We start from the raw sequence: 26,412 nt of genomic DNA, 5'->3' as shown, positions 1-26,412 counted from the left end.
GACAATGTCTTCCTGTCATCCCTCATGGGACAAGAACTGATGTTGTAGAGAGCTGTATAAAATATTCACAACACTGGCAACATTTTACTCGCCTGCCACTTATTAACAACATGCGCTCCATTGATCCTCACTACAGCAGTTGGTTGCTTCAACTGGGAAATGGTGAACTATCTAATGAACATAACCTTGGAGATGATGTAATTGAAATTCCTCCAGACATGGTATGCACTGGCTCTTTAATAATTGAAATTTTTGGAGATAATCTTTGTATTGATGTGAATGACACCGAAAGCATAAATACAGCTGCATCTCATGCAATTTTATGTCCAAAAAATGAGGACGTTGAGAAAGTCAATTCCCAAGTCATGGATTTATTGATAGGTGACTATACTGAATATATCAGTGATGATTCCATCGATCCTGATAAAGCTGATGACCTCGATCAATACCCACTTGAGTTTTTGAATTCACTAACACCAACTGGAATGCCTTCACATCGGCTGAAACTTAAAATTGGCACCATTGTCATGTTATTACGTAATCTGAACACGAACAAAGGTCTCTGCAATGGTACGCGGCTCATTGTCACTGCCTTACATGCCAATATCATACTGGCTAAAGTAATTAGTGGGTCAGCAGCAGGAAATGTGGTATTCATTCCACGAATTGATTTGTGTCCATCAGAGACTGGATTACCTTTTAAATTAAGACGGAGACAATTTCCCATCAAGCCCGCATTTGCAATGACCATAAATAAATCTCAAGGCCAGACCCTCCATCGAGTTGGCATTTATCTACCAGAACCTGCTTTTGCCCATGGTCAATTGTATGTTGCTTTTTCCAGGGTGAAGCAATGTTGCAATGTGAGGGTTAAAGTGGTTAATACACCACTTCAAGGACAATTATTGGCTGATAGTACTAAAGTCTTCACACATAATATTATCTACAAAAATTTTTTAGTTTAAAGTTACTTTTCTTTTTTTTCATTATTCAGTTTTTCTAATAACATAGACAGCAATAGGCAAATTCTATGTATAGAGATAAGGAAAAAAAACAAAAACAAAAAAAAATTAGTGTAGCCATAGACATATAGATTTTAAGTACTTATGTAGGAAACTAGACTGTGGCCCGATTCTAATGCATCGGGTATTCTAGAATATGCATGTCCCCGTAGTATATGGACAATGATGATTCCAGAATTCACGGCAGACTGTGCCCGTCGCTGATTGGTCGAGGCAACCTTTATGACATCATCGTCGCCATGGCAACCATTATGACATCTACGTCGATACTGTGCCCGTCGCTGATTGGTCGAGGCGAATTCACGGCAGACTGTGCCCGTCACTGATTGGTCGAGGCAACCTTTATGACATCATCGTCGCCATGCTGTGCCCGTCTCTGATTGGTCGAGGCCTGGCGGCCTCGACCAATCAGAGACGCGGGATTTCCAGGACAGACAGACAGACAGAAAGACAGACAGACAGACAGACAGACGGAAAAACCCTTAGACAATTATATATATAGATACGTATATAACATACGTACTCATTAGCATATAGGGTTAATAACTCTATATCATATCTACATAAATTTAGAAATATGATATATCAATACATATTTTTATAGGTAAGTAGAACACACATTAAGTACAAGATGTAAGATGTGTATCATCCAAATGCCTGTATTTGGTGATAGGAACCTGTATTTGAAGCTCCAGCAGTATAGCTGCTGAGAGATTTCATTTTGTTTTTAAAAAGGGTGAGGTTTTTGTGAACAGGTAAGAGACGGGTGGGATGGCTGTTCACACACATCTCTATCTCCAGGTGTGTTCTGTACATAGAAATAGATATATAGATAGGTACATATTTAGATAGATAGGGAAAGAATAGAGATTTTGCTTTCACATCAACATTTTTCTGCTATTTGGAGAATTTATGGTGGAAAAAAGGCTATTTCTGCACTTCCTGCCTAAGGGCTGACCCACGCCACTCTTGCTGTAAGTTGCATGCAATGTATACGGAATTTGTACTTCACTTGCGGCAGGTGCGGCACATGTGGTTTCTGCAGTTTTCGCCACAAAATCTCCACTTACCAGTGTTTTTGTTGTGGCTGCATTTAATGCAATTGTCGAAGCCGCGTTTGCCGCATTTACTGCAAGTTAACTCCAAGCTTCATCTACATTGCATGGCACTTGCTGAAAGTGTGTTGTAAGTCAGTTCTTTGGTGCCAAGTGTGGAAGTTGTATTGTTTTTAACATTACTTCTGCAAATATCAGAAACATGCAGATGTGAAAGAGGTTTGAGTATTAAGAAATAGGAATCAGTTAGTTAGGACCCATCAGTTCAAAGGCTACCGTGACGTGGTTGATGGGCATGCTTATATTAGCCCATCGGTGTACTATGAACGTTGATTTCTTAAATTTTACACTTCTGTAAAAATAAACACAAAAAATTTGGATACACAAAAAGGCTTTTATTTCTGTTGTACTTATTAGAATTATTTAAAATGAAGGCTTAGCTAAGCCCAAGAGATGATTAAAAACGTTTCATACCAACCCATCAGATGTAAAATTACTGTGAAAATACCTGATGGGCACACAAGTATGCACCAGTATGGGTACTAAGAGCTTTTCCACATAATAATGAAATATTTTAAAATGTCATAGAACATACCAATATACATAGTTATTGATACATATTATTTATTATTTACATTATTGTTCTTAAGCAAAGAACCGTTGTTGTGGCATTTGCCACAACACGCAAAGTTGTTGTCTGATGTCTTTCATCACTCCCCTCATAAGCATGTTCATGGATCCTGTGTAACTGTACCTTAAATAACAAGAATTGTCAAGAGCTGGTGAGTGCAGCCATTTTTTGTTCTTTCTTACTATTATTTATTAATTGTATTATTCTTACATTTGAATAAATAAAGTATATATGGATTCTAGACTCCCGATTCTTTAGAATCGGGCTGCCATCTAGTAATATATAAGCCCATATTGGAGACACCATATACCGGGGCAACACCTAAGCCTAGATCACACAATTGATTACTGAGGAGCATCTGGGACCCCCCCTGCAGGACGGGGTGCCAAACAACAACATCACCTCCTGTGTGATCCAGGAAAGTGCACACCAGTGGAAAAAAAGAGTCCTCATTCCCCATTAGACCACAAAGGACAACCATATTCAGAGCCAATGTGGGGCTGACGTCATAATGGCTAGTTACCCCAACAGCCACCCCCCACAAAAACAGCATCCAACAAACATTCAAAAACAATATGAACAAGCGATACCAATAGACCCATGGTTTAATCAAAAGGCCTCCGTAAGTCATAATGGCTAAAATTAGTCCAGCAAAATTCTGGCCAATATCTCTTAGTTCTTTCCCACACAGACCCGCCCACCATTATAAATCAAAACAAATAATATCAAATCAATGGACAAAAGGGCCAGTTTCTCATCAGTACCCAGGTTGGTCCGTATTCGTGGTTTCCAGGTAAGTCCATTTGTGTCATTCATTTAAACTAAGAATGAAGTCCGTTGTATTTGAAACTGTAGACTGGAAGGCGTACTTGACTGATGATGACTTTGATCCAAGCAAAAAAAGTAGAGGACGCCACTGGGCTCATGATAGCCTCCTGATGCTGTCTCCAAATCAGTGGGCTCATAATAGCCTCCTGATGTTGTCTCTGAATCACATCACCTGGTTAGCAGTATATGTAACCACAAAGAAAATGCAAGTACGAGAACCTGAAAAGTAATGCACAAAAATTAAAAACGAACTACATAAGTCTAAAACCATAAAAAACCTCCACCCAAAAACACAAAAATAAAAAAAGTTAAAACGACCGACTATCACACATATGTATATGTACACAAGTAGCCCAATGATGAGACACAAAAACATCACAAAAAGGATCCAAGACCCAAATTCTCATTTAATCCCTGCGGAGCCAGGGTGCCTACCCGATAGATCCATCGGCTTTCAACTTGGGCCATGGTTTTCCCTAGATCTCCTCCTCTGGGGCCCAAACTAACTAGGTCTATACCCTTTACGCTCATGAACCGGGGATTGCAATCATGGAATTTATTATAGTGCCTCAGGATTGTCTTGAGACTCGAGATATCCTCCGCCGTTCTAGCCCTCTCAACGTCCAGGATGTGCTCCCGAACACGAACCCTTAACTCCCTAGTGGTGAGGCCAATATATACCTTACCACACGGGCAGGTCGAATGATAAATCACCCCCTTAGACGTGCATGAGATGAATTTTCTAATTTCGAAGGTCTTAGACCCATCGAAATTAGTAAACAATTAGATTTAATACACCTGTTGTTCCCGTTGCTTACCTTGACAAAGTAATTTAATCTGATTTTGAGGCACTGTTTTAATGCTTTGTATTGTCTATATATGAATAAAGGTTTCTTTTTAGTATTAAACACTTCGTGACTGAGTATAGTTTAATAACTCTACGGTCAATATGTTTATATGCTGTAACAGAAAAGCAACTGTCAGAAATCTGCGTGAAATGCAATATCTGTTTATTTTTCAAAAAATTTAAAAAAAAATTACGTAGGCTCCTTCATAATCTTCATAACCAGCAGAGGGAAAGCCGATGGCTGAGGGCTGATGTTAATATTTTGGGAGTGAGCCAATAGCCATAAAGGTTCTCAGGCTATTAATATCAGCTCACAGCTGTTTGCTTAGCCTTCACTGGCTAGTTTACAGGGGAACCCCAGAAAAAATTGACATGGGGTCCCCTTATAAAATCGAACTAGCAAAGGCTAGGCAGACAGCTGCAGGCTGATATTAGTAGCCTGGGAAGGAGTCATGGATATTGGCATCCCCCACGCTAAAAACATCAGCTCTCAGCCATTCCAGAAATGGTGCATCTCTAAGATGCGCCAATTTTGGCACTTAGCCTCACTCCTCCCACTTGCCCTGTAGTGGTGGCAAGTGGGGTTCATATTTGTGGGGTTGATGTCACCTTTGTATTGTCAGGTGACATTAAGCCCACAGGTTAGTAATGGAGAGGAGTCTATAAGACACCCATCCATTTCTAACCCCATAGTTACATGGTAAATAAAGACATAGCCAGAATAAAGTCCTTTATTTGAAATAATGACACAGACTCCTTTATTGAATCTTAATCTACCATACTTACTGCATCAACTAATTCTCGACGCACTCGTCTCCTGCAACAAAAATAAAATAATAAACCAACATATACTCCCTGTTCACCATAGTCCATTTAATGCCAAGTGTCCCACAACGATCTCACGTGTAGGACAGTCACATTGCGAGATGTGACCGCTTTACCTGGCCTCCGCCGATACACTGGAGGCTGGGTAGAGTGGTCACATCTCCCGATGTGACTGTTCTACACATGAGATCGCCATGGGACACTCGGTATTAAACGGACTACAGTTGATAGGGAGTAATTGTTGGTTTATTATTTTTGATTGCTTGAAGGAGATGCAGGCGTCAGGGATTAGGTGTTTTGTGAGTATGTACTTTGTATGTGTATATGCATGAAATTATGTAAATGATTAGATTTTTTTACAATTGAACACAGGTGATGGATGATGGGACTACCCTTCCATCATCTGCTCATGCGGTCTCTGTTATATTTGACAGCAGACATAGCCGTATGGGAGTAGTAGACAGACACAGACACACACAGACAGACATAGACACAGACACACACAGACACCCGCAGACAGACAGACACCCACAGACAGACACACAAACACCTGCAGACAGACAGACAAGCACATATTCTCCGCTCACACATATTCTCCTCTCACACATATTCTCCTCCCACACACTCTTCCTGCTTCTGACATCATTTCCTTTCTGCAGTTTTTGGCAGCAACTCCGCAGCAAATCCGCAAACCTTTTTACACCTGCGGTTTTAAGGGAAAAGGATGAGGAACCACAAGATAGAAAACAGCACTCTCCCTTCCTGGTTAGTGGTGCTGTTGTTGGAGGCTAAGGAAGATCCTGAAGTGTTGTTCTAGATGGTGGTGAAGTCAGAGAGGGAGAGAGAGGTTAATGGACAGACTGGAGTTAGCTCAGGAAGTAACAGAATGTGTATGAAGATGTCGTACATTCTAAGAGAAACATCCTTAAGTTTTGTGTCTACTGTACATACTCCTCCCCACATTATTGTTCAGTAAAAGACTTTATTTTAGAGTGTTGGTCTCCATAATTCATTTTTACCATATCTAGTTCTGGCCAGCAGAATTCACTGGCATCATGCGGTCTGCAAGGGTGTAGTGCCCTATAGCTGAAATCCACAAACCCAGCCATGACCCCCATTTTCCTCCCTCTGCCACATTACATATGCAACAAATGTTACATACCTCTGCCTCTACCAGCCCATGAGTGTCTCACCACAGAAGAAGCATTATTATTGTAGGAAATTAGAGAGGTCATGGAACTATGGAATAGATTCCTGTGCAGGAGGTTGGTGTCAGATATGGTGGGTGAAAAATAGCATAAACTAGGTGTGGAATTGTTGCTTTTGAACTGGTCTGCTACATCTCATCCTAAAAAGTCACTTCTGACCTAATCTTAAACCACCCTTAGCTACTCAACTGAATATTATTAGCATAAAATTATAATAAGGCAGTGTCTGGATCTCTGGTATGGTTTGTGGTAGACCCTGATGTGGGTGACACAGGAGACTGTCCAATATGAAGGTGGGAATATGTCATGTCTAGTAGTGGGCAAGAGATGCTATGAAACATTGCCTCCTGGATGAGTAGGCTCTGGATCAAGGAAATATCTACTACAATTTCCAGGACATCTAGAAAACGCACACACAAAAAATGTAACTTATTTGGGAGTAAATTTTACTTAATTTAAACTTTGAAGTTTTACAAATCAAGATAGTAACACAAAGCCTAATATAACTGCAGTTTGAAGATAACAACAACAACAAAAACTATATGTATCAGTGGAAAAATCTGCTGGAGCTTCTTCAGGGTAATGTACAGTGCACCCAATGCAGGAGAAAAAGAAAATGGAATCAACCTCAGGGGATGTCAAAACAAACAGCTGTAATATCCATGTTTTAACATGCTCCTGCCCCGTCTTCCATGATTACTAAGTGGTGTGGCGATAATGCTGTGGTTGCGGCTGTGCAGCACAAGCATGTTTCAGTTAAGTCTTAGGACTGCTGGGGCTTGTGTCCCTTCAGCAGATTCCTTATATAATAATCAAGTGAGCACACACGCATTAACTGTATTGTATTCCCTACCATGAAACACCATCAGGACATACATCTATTTTAAACCCATATAAAATACTTTATCAGTTCACACATAAAAGATGTTAGCGATATGAAGACAGTACAGAGGTGGGAGAACTCCATTCAAAGGCCAGATGAGTTAGTACATTTACCCAAATAATGCATTACCATATTTGTTGACCAAGAGTGAGAGGCACAAACTAAATAAAGTGCAAGTGCAAGGAAGTACATAGGTTACAGAAAAGAGATCAATTCAACCATGGCACTAACAGCAAGTATAAAAAAAAATAAAAAGTAGGTAAAATGTCACTGCAGGCTTCTAAAGATCAGGGAGACTCCCACCACATGCGATTTGCATTTCACTAACACCTTTCTGGCAAAAGGAATGGAGATGTACACAAGAGGAGGTTGAAGAGTCAAAGAGCCTTCTGGTTACAGCATCTTAGGCTAGGTTCACTTTGCGTTAATGGCAATGCGCTGACGGCATCCGTTACATAGCGGCACTAACGCTATGTAACGGATGCGTTAGCGCACCCATTAACTGCCATTATGTAGCACATCGCTAAAGCATATCCTAATCGGCATGCGTTAGCGATGTGCCCTCATACTGTGACGGACCCTCAGACACGGTCTGCAGCATTTTCGGGTCCGTCACCGCTAGCACAGATGGAGCATCTGCGCTAGCGCGATCGAATAACGCGATCTTTAAAAGGCACTTGCATTGCGCAGTCCGTTCAATGCATGTGTTGAATGGACTGCACTTAACGCAATGTGAACCTAGCCTTACATCAATGCACTGCCATAACTTTCCTGTCAAATTACGCACACATGCGGCCTACTCTCCCAACTATCTCTTAGGCTGGTTTCACATGTCAGTGGCTCCGGTACATGAGGTGACAGTTTCCTCACGTACCGGAGCCACTGACACACGTAGACACATTGAAATCAATGCATCTGTGCAGATGTCATTGATTTTTTGCGGACCGTGTCTCCGTGTGCCAAACACGGAGACATGTCAGTGTTCGTGGGAGCGCACGTATTACACGGACCCATTAAAGTCAATGGGTCCGTGTAAAACACATACCGCACACGGACTTTGTCTGTGTGCAGTCCGTGTGCCGTGCAGGAGACAGCGCTACAGTAAGCGCTGTCCCCCCACATGGTGCTGAAGCAGCCTGGGTACCACATGCAGCGTGCAGGAGACAGCGCTAGAGATAAGCGTTGTCCCCTGCATCTGGTGCTGAAGCCGCCATTCATATCTTCTCTGCAGCAGCGTTTGCTGTAGAGAAGATATGAATAATCCTTTTTTTTTTGTTTCTCTTGTTTAACATAAAGATCCATGTCCCCACCCCCCTCCCACCCCCCGTGCGCCCGCCCGCTGTTACTAAAATACTCACCCACCTCCCTCGCAGTGTCCTGTCCTGGCCGCAGCTTCTACTGCATGAGTGGTCACGTGGGGCCGTCGATTACAGAAATGAATATGCGGCTCCACCCCACGTGACCGCTCATACAGGAGAAGGTACGGCGAGGACAGGATGCTGCGAGGGAGCCGGGTGAGTATTTTAGTAACAGCGGGCGGGCGCACAGGGGGTGGGAGGGGGGTGGCAACAGGGATCTTTATTTTAAACACGAGGACAAAAAAAAAGGGATTTTTCATATCTTCTTTCCAGCGAACGCTGCTGGAGAGAAGATATGAATGGCCGCTTCAGCACCAGATGCAGGGGACAGCGCTTATCTCTAGCGCTGTCTCCTGCACGCTCCGTGTGGTACCCAGTCGGCACACGTGTGCCGCACGTATGCCACACGGATGGCCTACGTGAGCTCACGGACACGGATAACTCCGGTACTGATTTTTCCGGTACCGGAATTATCTGGACGTGTGGGATAGGCCTAATCAGTCCCTCATACGCAGTATTCAGCCTCCTTTTGAGGTAACAAGTTCTCTGCCCAGTGAGCCTAGTTTTCTCTGTTCCCCTCTGTGGAGGCAATCCTCATCCTCTGGCTTTCTCTGTAATGTCAATAATTTAATCTAAGTGGACTGGTCTCTTTTACCTGGGATAAGCTATTCTGACTGCAGTTTACTGTAGGTTGGAATATTGCATTCCTGTCTGTAGCTCTCTTTAAAGCAATAGGGTAAGCACATTGCTACTCAGTCCCTTTTATCAGCAATGCTGCAGGTGTTTCCTTACGTTTCTGTCTGGTTCTGCAACATCTGCATATGTCTGATCTCAATTTGCAGAAAGCTCGAACCTTTTAGGCTGCCTGCAATATTCCTGCAAGTGCTGACCCCACTTTTTCTGAACTCTGACTCAATCTATCTGGATGAGCAACTTTGTGAATTAGAAACTATCGCAGGACACAGTGCAGACCCCACTTTTAATATGCAAAATTTCAGGCTTCACTTCTGCTACCCATTTGTACTGGGCACAGGTATTATTTGACCCAAATTCTGAGTGATATCAGAGTCAGTAACTTACATAATTCATGTGGCATTCATCCTAAATAGTCACACATTTTTTTTCTCAAATCAGTTGAAGCACCCTCAGAAAAGGGAAAAAATTATTAGTTTGGGATTACAGTCTGTGCCCAACTAAAATGAGCAGAATATTAGCCAGTAATAGCACATTACTGGTGTTATGCTGCAGGTATGACATCGCGTTATTATGGCACAAGGCATAACAAATTGTATTCAATATCTTTAGAGGTTACATTTGAGCAAATCTATTTTAATTTCTTGACATTATATTAACAATGCAGAATATATCACCATACTAAATAGCCAAGACATTTTCCCTATGGGAAACATAGGGAGAAGTATATGAAATCTATAATGTACTCTTGGTCGGAAAACTCATTAAACATAGCAGTGCAAACACAGCACATACAGGTGCTTCTCCAAAAAATGTGAATATCATCAAAAGGTTAATTTATTTCAGTAATTCAATAGAAAAAGTGAAACTCATATTATATTGAGTCATTACAAACAGAGTGATCTATTTCAAGTGTTTATTTCTGTTAACTAGATGCTTCCAGCCAGCTAACGCTCGGCACGCTCATTGCTATCTAATTAACGCTGCTGGTGATTAAACTAAAGTAAATAATGACAACATTCAATAGCGCTTACGCAGGTGGTAAATTAACTTAAAATGAAGTTAATAACAATAGTGTGGTGATGTGTTGAGGGCGGGATTATGTGTGGTAATGTAGTGGGGGGCGAGATTATGTGTGGTAATGTGGTGGGGTGTTGTGAATTCCGTTCTCGGGCTCCCTCCTGTGGTCATGAGTGGTACTTTGTGAGTTCTGTTCTTGGGCTCCCTCTGGTGGCTTTGAGTGTTACGGCTGGTCTTAGCTGGGCCCCAGCTGCCTTGTTTTCTGCTATGCTGGCTGACTAACTCCGTTAACTCTGACTTTAACTCCACCTGGACCTTTACTTGTTGCCTGCTGTCATTGTATTCAGTACTGGTTCAGATCTCTCTGGGACTTCCCTTGTGACCTGTCTCCTCTTGGAGAAGCTAAGTTCATGCTAGTTCATTTTTGCCCATTGCTTTTTTGAAGCATTTGAAGGGTTCTGATGTAACTAATTGGTCTCCTGCTGCCGTGGAGGCCTTTCGGGAGCTGAAGCGCCGGTTTTCTTCGGCTCCAGTTTTGTGTCAGCCTGATGTCTCTGTTCCTTTTCAGGTCGAGGTTGATGCTTCTGAGATTGGAGCAGGGGCTGTCTTGTCGCAGAGAAGCTCTGATGGCTCTGTGATGAGACCATGTGCTTTCTTCTCTAGAAAGTTTTCGCCTGCCGAGCGGAATTATGATGTTGGTAATCGGGAGTTGTTGGCAATGAAGTGGGCATTCGAGGAGTGGCGACATTGGCTAGAGGGAGCCAAACATCGCGTGGTGGTCTTGACGGATCACAAGAATTTGATTTATCTCGAGTCTGCCAAGCGGTTAAATCCTACACAAGCTCGATGGTCGCTGTTTTTCTCCCGTTTCGATTTCGTGGTTTCGTACCTTCCGGGCTCAAAGAATGTGAAGGCTGATGCCCTTTCTAGGAGTTTTGTGCCTGACGCTCTGGGAGTTTCTGAACCGGCTGGTATCCTCAGAGAGGGGGTGATTTTGTCTGCCATCTCCCCTGATTTGCGGCGGATGCTGCAGGAATTTCAGGCCGATAAACCTGACCGTTGTCCACCGGAGAGACTGTTTGTCCCGGATAGATGGACCAGTAGAGTTATTTCCGAGGTTCATTCTTCGGTGTTGGCGGGTCATCCTGGGATTTTTGGTACCAGGGATTTGGTGGCTAGGTCCTTTTGGTGGCCTTCCTTGTCGCGGGATGTGCGTTCCTTTGTGCAGTCCTGTGGGATTTGTGCTCGGGCCAAGCCTTGCTGTTCTCGTGCCAGTGGATTGCTTTTGCCTTTGCCTGTCCCGAAGAGGCCCTGGACGCATATTTCTATGGATTTTATTTCGGATCTTCCAGTCTCTCAGAGGATGTCTGTCATCTGGGTGGTTTGTCATCGTTTTTCTAAGATGGTCCATTTGGTGCCCTTGCCTAAGAATGGCCAAACCGAACAAACTAATTAGACCTTGGAAACTTATCTGAGATGTTTTGTTTCTGCTGATCAGGATGATTGGGTGACTTTTTTGCCATTGGCTGAGTTCGCCCTCAATAATTGGGCTAGTTCTGCTACTTTGGTTTCGCCTTTTTTTTGTAATTCTGGTTTTCATCCTCATTTTTCCTCAGGTCAGGTTGAGCCTTCTGACTGTCCTGGGGTGGATTCTGTGGTGGATAGGTTGCAGCAGATTTGGAACCACGTAGTGGACAATTTGACGTTGTCACAGGAGAAGGCTCAGCGCTTTGCTAACCGCCGTCGCTGTGTGGGTCCCCGACTTCGTGTGGGGGATTTGGTGTGGTTGTCTTCTCGTTATGTTCCTATGAAGGTTTCCTCTCCTAAGTTCAAGCCTCGTTTCATCGGTCCTTATAAGATTTCAGAAATCCTCAATCCTGTGTCATTTCGTTTGGACCTCCCAGCATCTTTTGCCATTCATAATGTGTTCCATAGGTCATTGTTGCGGAGGTATGTGGTGCTTGTGGTTCCTTCTGTTGATCCTCCTGCTCCGGTGTTGGTCGAGGGAGAGTTGGAGTATGTGGTGGAGAAGATCTTGGATTCTCGTATTTCGAGACGGAAGCTTCAGTACTTGGTTAAATGGAAGGGCTATGGTCAGGAGGATAATTCCTGGGTTGTTGCCTCTGATGTCCATGCTGCCAATTTGGTGCGTGCCTTTCATTTGGCTCGTCCTGATCGGCCTGGGGGCTCTGTTGAGGGTTCGGTGACCCCTCCTCAAGGGGGGGGTACTGTTGTGAATTCCGTTCTCGGGCTCCCTCCTGTGGTCATGAGTGGTACTTTGTGAGTTCTGTTCTTGGGCTCCCTCTGGTGGCTTTGAGTGTTACGGCTGGTCTTAGCTGGGCCCCAGCTGCCTCGTTTTCTGCTATGCTGGCTGACTATTTAACTCCACCTGGACCTTTACTTGTTGCCTGCTGTCGTTGTATTCAGTACTGGTTCAGATCTCTCTGGGACTTCCCTTGTGACCTGTCTCCTCTTGGAGAAGCTAAGTTCATGCTAGTTCATTTTTGCTTATTGCTTTTTTTAATATGTTTCTCAGTATATGATGTGTTCAGTCCAGCTTGCTTATATGCTATTTTCCTGCTAGCTGGAAGCTCTGGGTTGCAGAGTTGTGCCCCTCACATCGTGAGTCGGTGTGGTGGTCTTTTGTATTCTCTGCGTGGATAATTTTTGTAGTATTTTATACTGACCGCACAGATTCCTTGCTATCTTCTGACTATTTAGTAATTAGCGGGCCTCATTTGCTAAAACCTGTTTCCATTTCTATGTTTGTGTTTTCCCCTTAACTCACCGTTATTATTTGTGGGGGGCTGTCTACACTTTTGGGGAAATTTCTCTGAGGCAAGTGAGGCTTTGTTTCTCTCTAGGGATAGCTAGTTCTCAGGCTGTGATGAGGCGTCTAGGCAGAGTCAGGAACGCTCCACGGCTGCCTATAGTGTGTGTTGATAGGATCAGGATTGCGGTCAGTAAAGTTCCCACATTCCCAGAGCTTGTCCATTATTTATAGTTTACCTATCAGGTCATTTCATGTGTCCTAACCACCAGGACCATAACAGTACAGCAGGCCAGTAAAGTGTTAATGCATCGCAAAAGAGGGATAAGAGAAGTTCTGAGCTCATTTTTTTTTTTCCCTCTGTAGTGTGTTTAGCCTCTCTCCTCCCCTTAATCTCTGGGTAGTTCAGGACTCAGCTGCAGATATGGACATTCAAAGTCTGTCCTCTAGTGTGGATTATCTCACTACAAGGATACAAAGCATTCAGGATTATGTAGTTCACAGTCCCATGTCAGAGCCTAAAATACCGATTCCTGAGTTGTTCTCTGGAGATAGATCTAAGTTTTTGAATTTCAAAAATAATTGCAAATTGTTTCTTTCTCTGAGACCTCGTTCCTCTGGTGACCCTGCTCAGCAAGTTAAAATTATTATTTCTTTGTTACGTGGTGACCCTCAAGATTGGGCATTCTCCCTGGCGCCAGGAGATCCTGCATTGCTAAATGTGGATGCGTTTTTTCTGGCACTTGGATTGCTTTATGAGGAACCTAATCTAGTAGACCAGGCAGAAAAGATTTTGATGGCTCTCTCTCAGGGTCAGGATGAAGCAGAGGTTTACTGTCAGAGGTTTAGGAAGTGGTCTGTGCTCACTCAATGGAATGAGTGTGCCCTGGCAGCGATTTTCAGAAAGGGTCTTTCTGTTCCCCACACCTGCAGGTCTGAATGAGTCAATGTCTTTGGCCATTCAGATTGATCGGCGTTTGCGGGAGCGCAAACCTGTGCACCATCTGGCGGTGTTTTCTGAGCAGAAGCCTGAGTCTATGCAATGTGACAGGATTCTGACCAGAATTGAACAGCAAAATCACAGACATCAGAATGGGTTGTGCTTTTACTGTGGTGACTCCACTCATGTTATCTCTGATTGTTCTAAGCGCACAAAAAGGTTCGCTAAGTCTGTCACCATTGGTACTGTACAGCCTAAATTCATTTTGTCTGTTACTTTGATTTGCTCTCTGTCATCCTACTCAGTTATGGCTTTTGTGGATTCAGGCGCTGCCCTGAATTTGATGGATTTGTCATTTGCCAGGCGCTGTGGTTTTATCTTGGAGCCTTTACAATTCCCTATTCCACTAAAGGGAATTGATGCTACACCATTGGCCAAGAATAAGCCTCAGTACTGGACTCAAGTGACCATGTGCATGACTCCTGCACATCAGGAGGTAATTCGCTTTCTGGTGTTACATAATTTGCATGACGTTGTCGTGTTGGGTCTGCCATGGCTGCAGGTTCATAATCCAGTCCTGGATTGGAAAGCAATGTCTGTGTCAAGTTGGGGTTGTCAAGGGGTACATGGCGATGTTCCTTTGGTGTCAATTGCTTCTTCTACTCCTTCTGAAGTCCCTGAATTTTTGTCGGATTACCAGGATGTATTTGATGAGCCCAAATCCAGTGCCCTGCCTCCTCATAGGGATTGTGATTGTGCTATAAATTTGATTCCTGGTAGTAAGTTCCCTAAGGGTCGACTTTTTAATTTATCTGTACCAGAACATGCCGCTATGCGGAGTTATATAAAGGAGTCTTTGGAGAAAGGGCATATTCGTCTGTCCTCGTCACCTTTGGGTGCAGGGTTCTTTTTTGTGGCCAAGAAGGATGGTTCCCTGAGACCCTGTATAGATTATCGCCTTCTAAATAAAATCACGGTCAAATTTCAGTACCCTTTGCCTCTGCTGTCCGATCTGTTTGCCCGGATTAGGTGGGCTAGTTGGTTCACCAAGATAGATCTTCGAGGTGCTTATAATCTTGTGCGTATAAAGCAGGGCGATGAATGGAAAACAGCATTTAATACGCCCGAAGGCCATTTTGAGTACTTGGTGATGCCTTTTGGGCTTTCTAATGCCCCTTCCGTGTTTCAGTCCTTCATGCACGATATCTTCCGAGAGTATCTGGATAGATTTATGATTGTGTACCTGGATGATATTTTGGTCTTTTCTGATGATTGGGAATCTCATGTGAAGCAGGTCAGGATGGTATTTCAGGTCCTGCCTGCCAATGCCTTGTTTGTGAAGGGCTCTAAATGTCTCTTCGGAGTCCAGAAGGTTTCCTTTTTGGGCTTTATTTTTTCCCCTTCTACTATCGAGATGGATCCAGTTAAAGTCCAGGCCATTTATGACTGTACTCAACCTACATCTGTGAAGAGTCTTCAGAAGTTCTTGGGCTTTGCTAATTTTTACCATCGCTTCATCACTAATTTTTCTAGTGTGGTTAAGCCTTTGACGGATTTGACCAAAAAGGGTGCTGATGTGACGAATTGGTCTTCTGCGGCCGTGGAGGCCTTTCGGGAGCTGAAGCGCCGGTTTTCTTCGGCTCCAGTTTTGTGTCAGCCTGATGTCTCTGTTCCTTTTCAGGTCGAGGTTGATGCTTCTGAGATTGGAGCAGGGGCTGTCTTGTCGCAGAGAAGCTCTCATGGCTCTGTGATGAGACCATGTGCTTTCTTCTCTAGAAAGTTTTCGCCTGCCGAGCGGAATTATGATGTTGGTAATCGGGAGTTGTTGGCAATGAAGTGGGCATTCGAGGAGTGGCGACATTGGCTTGAGGGAGCCAAACATTGCGTGGTGGTCTTGACGGATCACAAGAATTTGATTTATCTCGAGTCTGCCAAGCGGTTAAATCCTAGACAAGCTCGCTGGTCGCTGTTTTTCTCCCGTTTCGATTTCGTGGTTTCGTACCTTCCGGGCTCAAAGAATGTGAAGGCTGATGCCCTTTCTAGGAGTTTTGTGCCTGACTCTCCGGGAGTTTCTGAACTGGCTGGTATCCTCAGAGAGGGGGTGATTTTGTCTGCCATCTCCCCTGATTTGCGGCGGATGCTGCAGGAATTTCAGGCCGATAAACCTGACCGTTGTCCACCGGAGAGACTGTTTGTCCCGGATAGATGGACCAGTAGAGTTATTTCCGAGGTTCATTCTTCGGTGTTGGCGGGTCATCCTGGGATTTTTGGTACCAGGGATTTGGTGGCTAGGTCCTTTTGGTGGCCTTCCTTGTCGCGGGATGTGCGTTCCTTTGTGCAGTCCTGTGGGATTTGTGCTCGGGCCAAGCCTTGCTGTTCTCGTGCCAGTGGATTGCTTTTGCCTTTGCCTGTCCCAAAGAGGCCCTGGACGCATATTTCCATGGATTTTATTTCGGATCTTCCAGTCTCTCAGAGGATGTCTGTCATCTGGGTGGTTTGTGATCGTTTTTCTAAGATGGTCCATTTGGTGCCCTTGCCTACGTTGCCTTCCTCCTCTGATTTGGTTCCGCTGTTTTTTCAGAATGTGGTTCGTTTGCATGGTATTCCGGAGAACATTGTGTCTGACAGAGGGTCCCAGTTTGTGTCCAGATTTTGGCGGTCCTTTTGTGCTAAGATGGGCATTGATTTGTCTTTTTCTTCGGCCTTCCATCCTCAGACGAATGGCCAAACCGAACGAACTAATCAGACTTTGGAAACTTATCTGAGATGTTTTGTTTCTGCTGATCAGGATGATTTGGTGACTTTTTTGCCATTGGCTGAGTTCGCCCTCAATAATCGGGCTAGTTCTGCTACTTTGGTTTCGCCTTTTTTTTGTAATTCTGGTTTTCATCCTCGTTTTTCCTCAGGTCAGGTTGAGCCTTCTGACTGTCCTGGGGTGGATTCTGTGGTGGATAGGTTGCAGCAGATTTGGAACCACGTAGTGGACAATTTGACGTTGTCACAGGAGAAGGCTCAGCGCTTTGCTAACCGCCGTCGCTGTGTGGGCCCCCGACTTCGTGTGGGGGATTTGGTATGGTTGTCTTCTCGTTATGTTCCTATGAAGGTTTCCTCTCCTAAGTTCAAGCCTCGTTTCATCGGTCCTTATAAAATTTCAGAAATCCTCAATCCTGTGTCATTTCGTTTGGACCTCCCAGCATCTTTTACCATTCATAATGTGTTCCATAGGTCATTGTTGCGGAGGTATGTGGTGCCTGTGGTTCCTTCTGCTGATCCTCCTGCTCCGGTGTTGGTCGAGGGAGAGTTGGAGTATGTGGTGGAGAAGATCTTGCATTCTCGTATTTCGAGACAGAAACTTCAGTACTTGGTTAAATGGAAGGGCTATGGTCAGGAGGATAATTCCTGGGTTGTTGCCTCTGATGTCCATGCTGCCGATTTGGTGCGTGCCTTTCATTTGGCTCGTCCTGATCGGCCTGGGGGCTCTGGTGAGGGTTCGGTGACCCCTCCTCAAGGGGGGGTACTGTTGTGAATTCCGTTCTCGGGCTCCCTCCTGTGGTCATGAGTGGTACTTTGTGAGTTCTGTTCTTGGGCTCCCTCTGGTGGCTTTGAGTGTTGCGGCTGGTCTTAGCTGGGCCCCAGCTGCCTCGTTTTCTGCTATGCTGGCTGACTATTTAACTCCACCTGGACCTTTACTTGTTGCCTGCTGTCGTTGTATTCAGTACTGGTTCAGATCTCTCTGGGACTTCCCTTGTGACCTGTCTCCTCTTGGAGAAGCTAAGTTCATGCTAGTTCATTTTTGCTTATTGCTTTTTTGAATATGTTTCTCAGTATATGATGTGTTCAGCCCAGCTTGCTTATATGCTATTTTCCTGCTAGCTGGAAGCTCTGGGTTGCAGAGTTGCGCCCCTCACATCGTGAGTCGGTGTGGGGGTCTTTTGTATTCTCTGCGTGGATAATTTTTGTAGTATTTTATACTGACCGCACAGATTCCTTGCTATCTTCTGACTATTTAGTAATTAGCGGGCCTCATTTGCTAAAACCTGTTTTCATTTCTATGTTTGTGTTTTCCCCTTAACTCACCGTTGTTATTTGTGGGGGGCTGTCTACACTTTTGGGGAAATTTCTCTGAGGCAAGTGAGGCTTTGTTTCTCTCTAGGGATAGCTAGTTCTCAGGCTGTGATGAGGCGTCTAGGCAGAGTCAGGAACGCTCCACGGCTGCCTATAGTGTGTGTTGATAGGATCAGGGTTGCGGTCAGTAAAGTTCCCACATTCCCAGAGCTTGTCCTTTATTTATAGTTTACCTATCAGGTCATTTCATGTGTCCTAACCACCAGGACCATAACAGTGGGGTGCGGGATTATCTGTGGTAATGTGGTGGGGGGGGCAGGATTATGTGTGGTAATGGGGGGGCGGGATTATGTGTAGTGATGTGTTGGGGGCGAGATTATGTGTGGTGATGTGGTGGGGGGGCGGGATTATGTGTGGTGATATGTTGGGGGGGCGGGATTATGTGTGGTGATATGTTGGGGGCACGGGATTATCTGTGGTAATGTGGTGGGGGCTGCATTATCTGTAGTAATGTGGAGGAGGTGGGATTATGTGTGGTAAGGTGGTGGGGGCGGGATTATGTGTGGTGATGTGGTGGGGGGCGTGATTATGTGTGGTAATGTGGTGGGGGTGGGATTATGTGTGGTGATGTGGTGGGGCGGGAGTATGTGTGGTGGTGGGGGGCGGGATTGTGTGGTGATGTGGTGGGGGGCAGGATTATGTGTGGTGATGTGGTGGGGGGGGCGGGATTGTGTGTGGTGATGTGGTGGTGGGGCGGTATTATATGTGGTTATGTGGGGGGGCGGGATTATGTGTGGTGATGGGTGGGGGGCGGGATTATGTGTTGTAATGTGGTGGGCATGGGATTATCTGTAGTATTGTGGTGGGGGGTGGGATTATCTGTAGTAATGTGATGGGGGCGGGATTATCTGTAGTGATGTGGTGGGGGCGGGATTATGTGTGGTAATGTGGTGGGGGGCGGGATTATGTGTGGTAACGTGGTGGAGGGGCAGGATTATGTGTGGTAATGTGGTGGGGGGCGGGATTATGTGTGGTAATGTGGTGGGGGGCGGGATTATGTGTAGTAATGTGGTGGGGGGTGGGATTGTGTGTGATAATGTGGTGGGGGCGGGATTATCTGTGGTAATGTGGTGGGGGGCGGCATTATTTGTGTTAATGTGGGGGGCGGGATTATGTGTGGTAATGTGGTGGGGGGGTGGGTGTCATGGTTCCCAATGGCAGGGGAACGTCAGGACACATAAATAACGGACGAGCTCTTGGGTGATGGAATCTCGAGCTGACCGTGAGCTAAACCTACCACACAACTAATAGTGGCCGGGGGGCGTGCCTACGTTTTATCCCTAGACGTCTCTCGCCAGCCGGAGGACTAACTAACCCTAGTAGAGGAAAAAACAGACCTGGCTTACCTCTAGGGAAATTCCCCCGAAAAGGAGACAGAAGCCCCCCACATATATTGACGGTGAGTTCAGAGGAAAAGACATACGTAGTATGAAGGTAGGTTCAGCAAAGCGAGGTCCGCTTACTAGATAGTAGAAAGATACAAAAGGGAACTGCACGGTCAGCTGAAAACCCTTTTAAAATACCATCCTGAAATTACTTTAAGACTCATGTGTCAACTCATGACACCGGAGTGGTAATTTCAGCCCACAAGAGCTTCCAGCTACAGAGAATGATATAACTGTGAACTGGAACAAAAAAATGAAAACAAACTTAGGACTAAGAGTCCAACTTAGCTGATCAGTAGTCTAGGAGCAGGAACATGCAACAGAAAGGCTCTGGTTACATTGATGGCCGGCAAGGCAATGACTGAAGAGCAGGAATAAATAGGAACTCCCCACTACTGATGAAAACAGGTGAACTGAGAAAGGAAACACACCCGAGTCACCAGTACCACTAGCCACCACCAGAAGGAGCCCAAAAGCAGATTCACAACAGTACCCCCCCTCAAGGAGGGGGCACCGAACCCTCACAAGAACCACCAGGGCGATCCGGATGAGCCCTATGAAAGGCACAAACCAAATCAGAGGCGTGAACATCAGAAGCAGTTACCCAAGAATTATCTTCTTGACCATAACCCTTCCACTTAACCAGATATTGTAGTCTCCGTCTGGAAATACGGGAGTCCAAGATTTTCTCCACAACATACTCCAATTCACCCTCAACCAGCACAGGAGCAGGAGGCTCGGTAGAAGGAACAACCGGCACCTCATACCTCCGCAAAAACGACCGATGGAAGACATTATGGATAGCGAAAGATGCCGGAAGGTCTAAACGAAAGGATACAGGGTTAAGAATCTCCAAAATCCTATAAGGACCGATGAACCGAGGCTTAAACTTAGGAGAAGAAACCCTCATAGGGACAAAACGAGAAGACAACCACACCAAGTCCCCAACACGAAGACGAGGACCAACACGACGACGGCGGTTGGCAAAATGCTGAGTCTTCTCCTGGGACAACTTCAAATTGTCCACCACCTGTCCCCAAATCCGATGCAACCTATCCACCACAGTATCCACTCCAGGACAATCCGAAGACTCCACCTGACCGGAAGAAAAACGAGGGTGAAACCCCGAATTGCAAAAGAAAGGAGAAACCAAAGTGGCAGAACTAGCCCGATTATTGAGGGCAAACTCTGCCAACGGCAAAAAGGCAACCCAGTCATCCTGATCCGCAGACACAAAACACCTCAAATAAGTCTCCAAGGTCTGATTAGTTCGCTCCGTCTGGCCATTAGTCTGAGGATGGAACGCAGACGAAAAAGACAAATCAATGCCCATCCTAGCACAGAATGCCCGCCAAAATCTAGACACGAACTGGGTCCCCCTGTCAGAAACGATATTTTCCGGAATACCATGCAAGCGAACCACATTTTGAAAAAACAGAGGGACCAATTCGGATGAGGAAGGCAACTTAGGCAAAGGTACCAAATGAACCATCTTTGAAAAACGGTCACACACCACCCAGATGACAGACATTTTCTGAGAAGCAGGGAGATCAGAAATAAAATCCATAGAGATGTGAGTCCAAGGCCTCTTCGGAATAGGCAAAGATAACAACAATCCGCTAGCCCGAGAACAACAAGGCTTGGCCCGAGCACAAACATCACAAGACTGCACAAAAACTCGTACGTCTCGAGACAGGGAAGGCCACCAGAAGGACCTAGCCACCAAATCCCTAGTACCAAAGATTCCAGGATGACCTGCCAACGCAGAAGAATGAACCTCCGAGATGACTCTACTGGTCCAATCATCAGGAACAAACAGTCTACCAGATGGGCAACGATCAGGTCTATCCGCCTGAAACTCCTGCAAAGCCTGTCGCAGGTCTGGGGAAACAGCAGATAATATCACCCCATCCTTAAGGATACCTGTAGGTTCAGAATCACCAGGGGAATCAGGCTCAAAACTCCTAGAAAGGGCATCTGCCTTCACATTTTTAGAACCTGGTAGGTATGAGACCACAAAATTAAACCGAGAGAAAAACAACGACCAGCGCGCCTGTCTAGGATTCAGGCGCTTGGCAGACTCAAGATAAATCAGATTCTTGTGATCGGTCAATACCACCACCTGATGTCTAGCCCCCTCAAGCCAATGACGCCACTCCTCAAAAGCCCACTTCATAGCCAAAAGCTCCCGATTACCAATATCATAGTTTCGCTCGGCGGGCGAAAATTTTCGAGAAAAGAACGCACAAGGTCTCATCACGGAGCAGTCGGAACTTTTCTGCGACAAAACCGCCCCAGCTCCGATCTCGGAAGCGTCGACCTCAACCTGAAAAGGAAGAGCAACATCAGGCTGACGCAACACAGGGGCAGAAGAAAAGCGGCGCTTAAGCTCCCGAAAGGCCTCCACAGCAGCAGGGGACCAATCAGCAACATCAGCACCCTTTTTAGTCAAATCAGTCAAAGGTTTAGCAACATCCGAAAAACCAGTTATAAATCGACGATAAAAATTAGCAAAGCCCAAGAATTTCTGAAGGCTCTTAAGAGAAGTAGGTTGCGTCCAATCACAAATAGCCCGAACCTTGACAGGATCCATCTCAATGGAAGAAGGGGAAAAAATGTACCCCAAAAAAGAAATCTTTTGAACCCCAAAAATACACTTAGAACCCTTCACACACAAGGAATTAGCCCGCAAAACCTGAAAAACCCTCCTGACTTGTTGGACATGAGAGTCCCAGTCATCCGAAAAAATCAAAATATCATCCAGATACACAATCATAAATTTATCCAAATATTCACGGAAAATGATATGCATAAAGGACTGAAAGACTGAAGGGGCATTTGAAAGACCAAAAGGCATTACTAAATGCTCAAAATGGCCCTCGGGCGTATTAAATGCGGTTTTCCACTCATCCCCCTGCTTAATTCGCACCAAATTATACGCCCCACGAAGATCAATCTTAGAGAACCACTTATCCCCCTTAATTCGAGCAAACAAATCAGTCAGCAGTGGCAAAGGATACTGATATTTGACTGTAATTTTATTCAAGAGTCGATAATCAATACACGGCCTCAAAGAGCCATCTTTTTTAGACACAAAGAAAAAACCGGCTCCTAAGGGAGATGAAGAAGGACGAATATGTCCCTTTTCCAGGGACTCCTTAATATACTCTCGCATAGCAACATGTTCAGGTACGGATAAATTAAACAAACGACCCTTTGGAAATTTACTGCCTGGAATCAGATCTATGGTACAATCGCAATCTCTGTGAGGAGGGAGTGAACCAAGCTTAGGCTCCTCAAAAACATCACGATAATCAGACAAAAATGCCGGAATCTCAGAGGGAATAGATGATGAAATGGAAACCAAAGGTATGTCCCCATGAGCCCCCTGACATCCCCAGCTTAACACAGACATTGCTTTCCAGTCAAGGACTGGATTATGAGATTGTAACCATGGCAATCCGAGCACCAAAACATCATGTAGATTGTACAACACAAGGAAGCGAATCACCTCCTGATGGTCTGGAGTCATACGCATAGTCACTTGTGTCCAGTATTGTGGTTTATTACTAGCCAATGGCGTAGAATCAATACCCTTCAGAGGTATAGGGACTTCCAGAGGCTCTAGATTAAACCCACAGCGCCTGGCAAAGGACCAATCCATAAGACTCAAAGCGGCGCCAGAGTCGACATAGGCGTCCGCGGTAATTGACGATAATGAACAAATCAAGGTCACAGATAGAATAAACTTAGACTGTAAAGTGCCAATTGAAACAGACTTATCAACCTTCTTTGTGCGTCTAGAGCATGCTGATATAACATGAGTTGAATCACCACAATAGAAGCACAACCCATTTTTTCGCCTAAAATTCTGCCGTTCGCTTCTGGACAGAATTCTATCACATTGCATATTCTCTGGCGCCTTCTCAGAAGACACCGCCAAATGGTGCACAGGTTTACGCTCCCGCAAACGCCGATCAATCTGAATAGCCATTGTCATGGACTCATTCAGACCTGTAGGCGCAGGGAACCCCACCATAACATCCTTAATGGCATCAGAGAGACCCTCTCTGAAATTCGCCGCCAAAGCGCACTCATTCCACTGAGTAAGCACAGACCATTTACGAAATTTTTGGCAGTATATTTCAGCTTCATCTTGCCCTTGAGACAGGGCCATCAAGGCCTTTTCAGCCTGAATCTCTAAATTAGGTTCCTCATAAAGCAACCCCAAAGCCAGAAAAAACGCATCCACATTGAGCAACGCAGGATCTCCTGGTGCCAATGCAAAAGCCCAATCTTGAGGGTCACCTCGCAGCAAGGAAATTACAATCTTAACCTGCTGTGCGGGATCTCCAGCGGAGCGAGGTCTCAGAGAAAGAAATAATTTACAATTATATTTGAAATTCAAAAAACGAGATCTATCTCCGGAGAAAAATTCTGGTATAGGAATTCTAGGTTCAGATATAGGAGCATGTATAACAAAATCCTGTAAATCTTGAACTTTTGTGGCAAGATTATTCAAACTTATAGCCAAACTCTGAGGATCCATTTTAAGCAGGTGAGATCTGAGCCATTCAAGGGTTAGAAGGAGAGGGAGACAAAGACTGCAATTAGAGCTGAAATGCAACTGATTCAACTATAGAGCAAGCACCAAGAAAAAAAAAAAAAATTTGCAGACTTCTTTTTCTCTCCTTTCTTCTGCCAATAGTTTTAACACTTGGCCGGCCATACTGTCATGGTTCCCAATGGCAGGGGAACGTCAGGACACATAAATAACGGACGAGCTCTTGGGTGATGGAATCTCGAGCTGACCGTGAGCTAAACCTACCACACAACTAATAGTGGCCGGGGGGCGTGCCTACGTTTTATCCCTAGACGTCTCTCGCCAGCCGGAGGACTAACTAACCCTAGTAGAGGAAAAAACAGACCTGGCTTACCTCTAGGGAAATTCCCCCGAAAAGGAGACAGAAGCCCCCCACATATATTGACGGTGAGTTCAGAGGAAAAGACATACGTAGTATGAAGGTAGGTTCAGCAAAGCGAGGTCCGCTTACTAGATAGTAGAAAGATACAAAAGGGAACTGCACGGTCAGCTGAAAACCCTTTTAAAATACCATCCTGAAATTACTTTAAGACTCATGTGTCAACTCATGACACCGGAGTGGTAATTTCAGCCCACAAGAGCTTCCAGCTACAGAGAATGATATAACTGTGAACTGGAACAAAAAAATGCAAACAAACTTAGGACTAAGAGTCCAACTTAGCTGATCAGTAGTCTAGGAGCAGGAACATGCAACAGAAAGGCTCTGGTTACATTGATGGCCGGCAAGGCAATGACTGAAGAGCAGGAATAAATAGGAACTCCCCACTACTGATGAAAACAGGTGAACTGAGAAAGGAAACACACCCGAGTCACCAGTACCACTAGCCACCACCAGAAGGAGCCCAAAAGCAGATTCACAACAGGTGGGATTATGTGTGGTAATGTGGTGGGGGTGGGATTATGTGTGGTAATGTGGTGGGGGCGGGATTATATGTAGTAATGTGGTGGGGTGGCAGGAGTATGTGTGGTGATGTGGTGGGGAGGTGGGATTATGTGTGGTAATGTGGTGGGGGCGGGATTATGTGTGGTAATGTGGTGGGGGCGGGATTATGTGTGGTGATGTGGTGGGGGGGCGGGATTATGTGTGGTGATGTGGTGGGGAGGTGGGATTATCTGTGGTAATGTGGTGGGCTGGCAGGATTATCTGTGGTAATGTGGTGGGGGGTGGGATTATGTGTGGTAATGTGGTGGGGGGCGGGATTATGTGTGGTAATGTGGTGGGGGGTGGGATTATGTGTAGTAATGTGGTGGGATGGCGGGATTATGTGTGGTGATGTGGTGGGGTGGCGGGATTATGTGTGGTAATGTGGGGGGGTGGGATTATGTGTGGTAATGTGGTGGGGGGTGGGATTATGTGTGGTAATGTGGTGGGGGTCGGGATTATGTGTGGTAATGTGGTGGGGGGGCAGGATTATCTGTGGTAATGTGGTGGGGGGGCGGGATTATCTGTAGTAATGTGGTGGGGGGTGGGATTATGTGTGGTAATGTGGTGGGAGGGCGGGATTGTGTGTGGCAATGTGGTGGGGGGCGGGATTATGTGTGGTAATGTGGTGGGGGGCGGGATTGTGTGTAGCAATGTGGTGGGGGGCGGGATTATGTGTGGTAATGTGGTGGGGGGTGGGATTATGTGTGGTAATGTGGTAGGGGGCGGGATTATGTGTGGTGATGTGGTGGGGGGATTTGTGGGGGGCGGGATTGTGTGTGGTGATGTGGTTCAGATTGTGTGTGGTAATGTGGTGGGGGCGGGATTGTGTGTGGTAATGGGGTGGGGGGGATTATGTGTGGTGATGTTGTGGAGGGCGGAGCTACTGTGCAGGGGGCGGGATTAGCGAGTAATCACAATGCCTCTTATATATATAGATGTTGACGATTATTGCATACAGCCAATGAAAACCCAAACGTCATTATCTCAGTAAAATAATCAAATAATACTTTATTACACCAGCTTGAAAAATGATTTTAAAATCTGAAATGTTGGCCTACTGAAATGTATGTTCAGTAAATGCACTCAATACTTGGTTGGGGCTCCTTTTGCAATCAATTACTGCATCAATGTGGTGTGGCATGGAGGCGTCAGCCTGTAGCACTGCTGAGGTGTTATGGAATCCCAGGTTGCTTTAATAACAGCCTTCAGCTCATCTGCATTGTTGGATCTGGTGTCTTTCATCTTCCTCTTGACATTACCCCATAGATTCTGTATGGGGTTAAGTCAGGCAAGT

At 45.2% G+C, this 26,412-nt stretch overlaps 1 protein-coding gene and 1 long non-coding RNA gene across 2 annotated transcripts in view; both read left to right on the top strand.

Annotated features, from left to right (window-relative positions):
• LOC143764801 (uncharacterized) overlaps nt 1–26,412 on the top strand; it is a 743,861-nt gene that overhangs the window by 202,007 nt on the left and 515,442 nt on the right. The gene's annotated exons all lie outside the window — the stretch shown is intronic.
• The window catches only part of LOC143768937 (uncharacterized), a 349,928-nt gene that overhangs the window by 21,927 nt on the left and 301,589 nt on the right, over nt 1–26,412 (top strand). The window lies entirely within an intron of this gene.

Source organism: Ranitomeya variabilis, chromosome 4 (genome assembly GCF_051348905.1).
Source record: "Ranitomeya variabilis isolate aRanVar5 chromosome 4, aRanVar5.hap1, whole genome shotgun sequence".
In the NCBI taxonomy this organism is placed as follows: domain Eukaryota; kingdom Metazoa; phylum Chordata; class Amphibia; order Anura; family Dendrobatidae; genus Ranitomeya; species Ranitomeya variabilis.
Note: the sequence above shows the minus strand (reverse complement) of the source record. Positions and strands in the feature narration are given on the sequence as shown.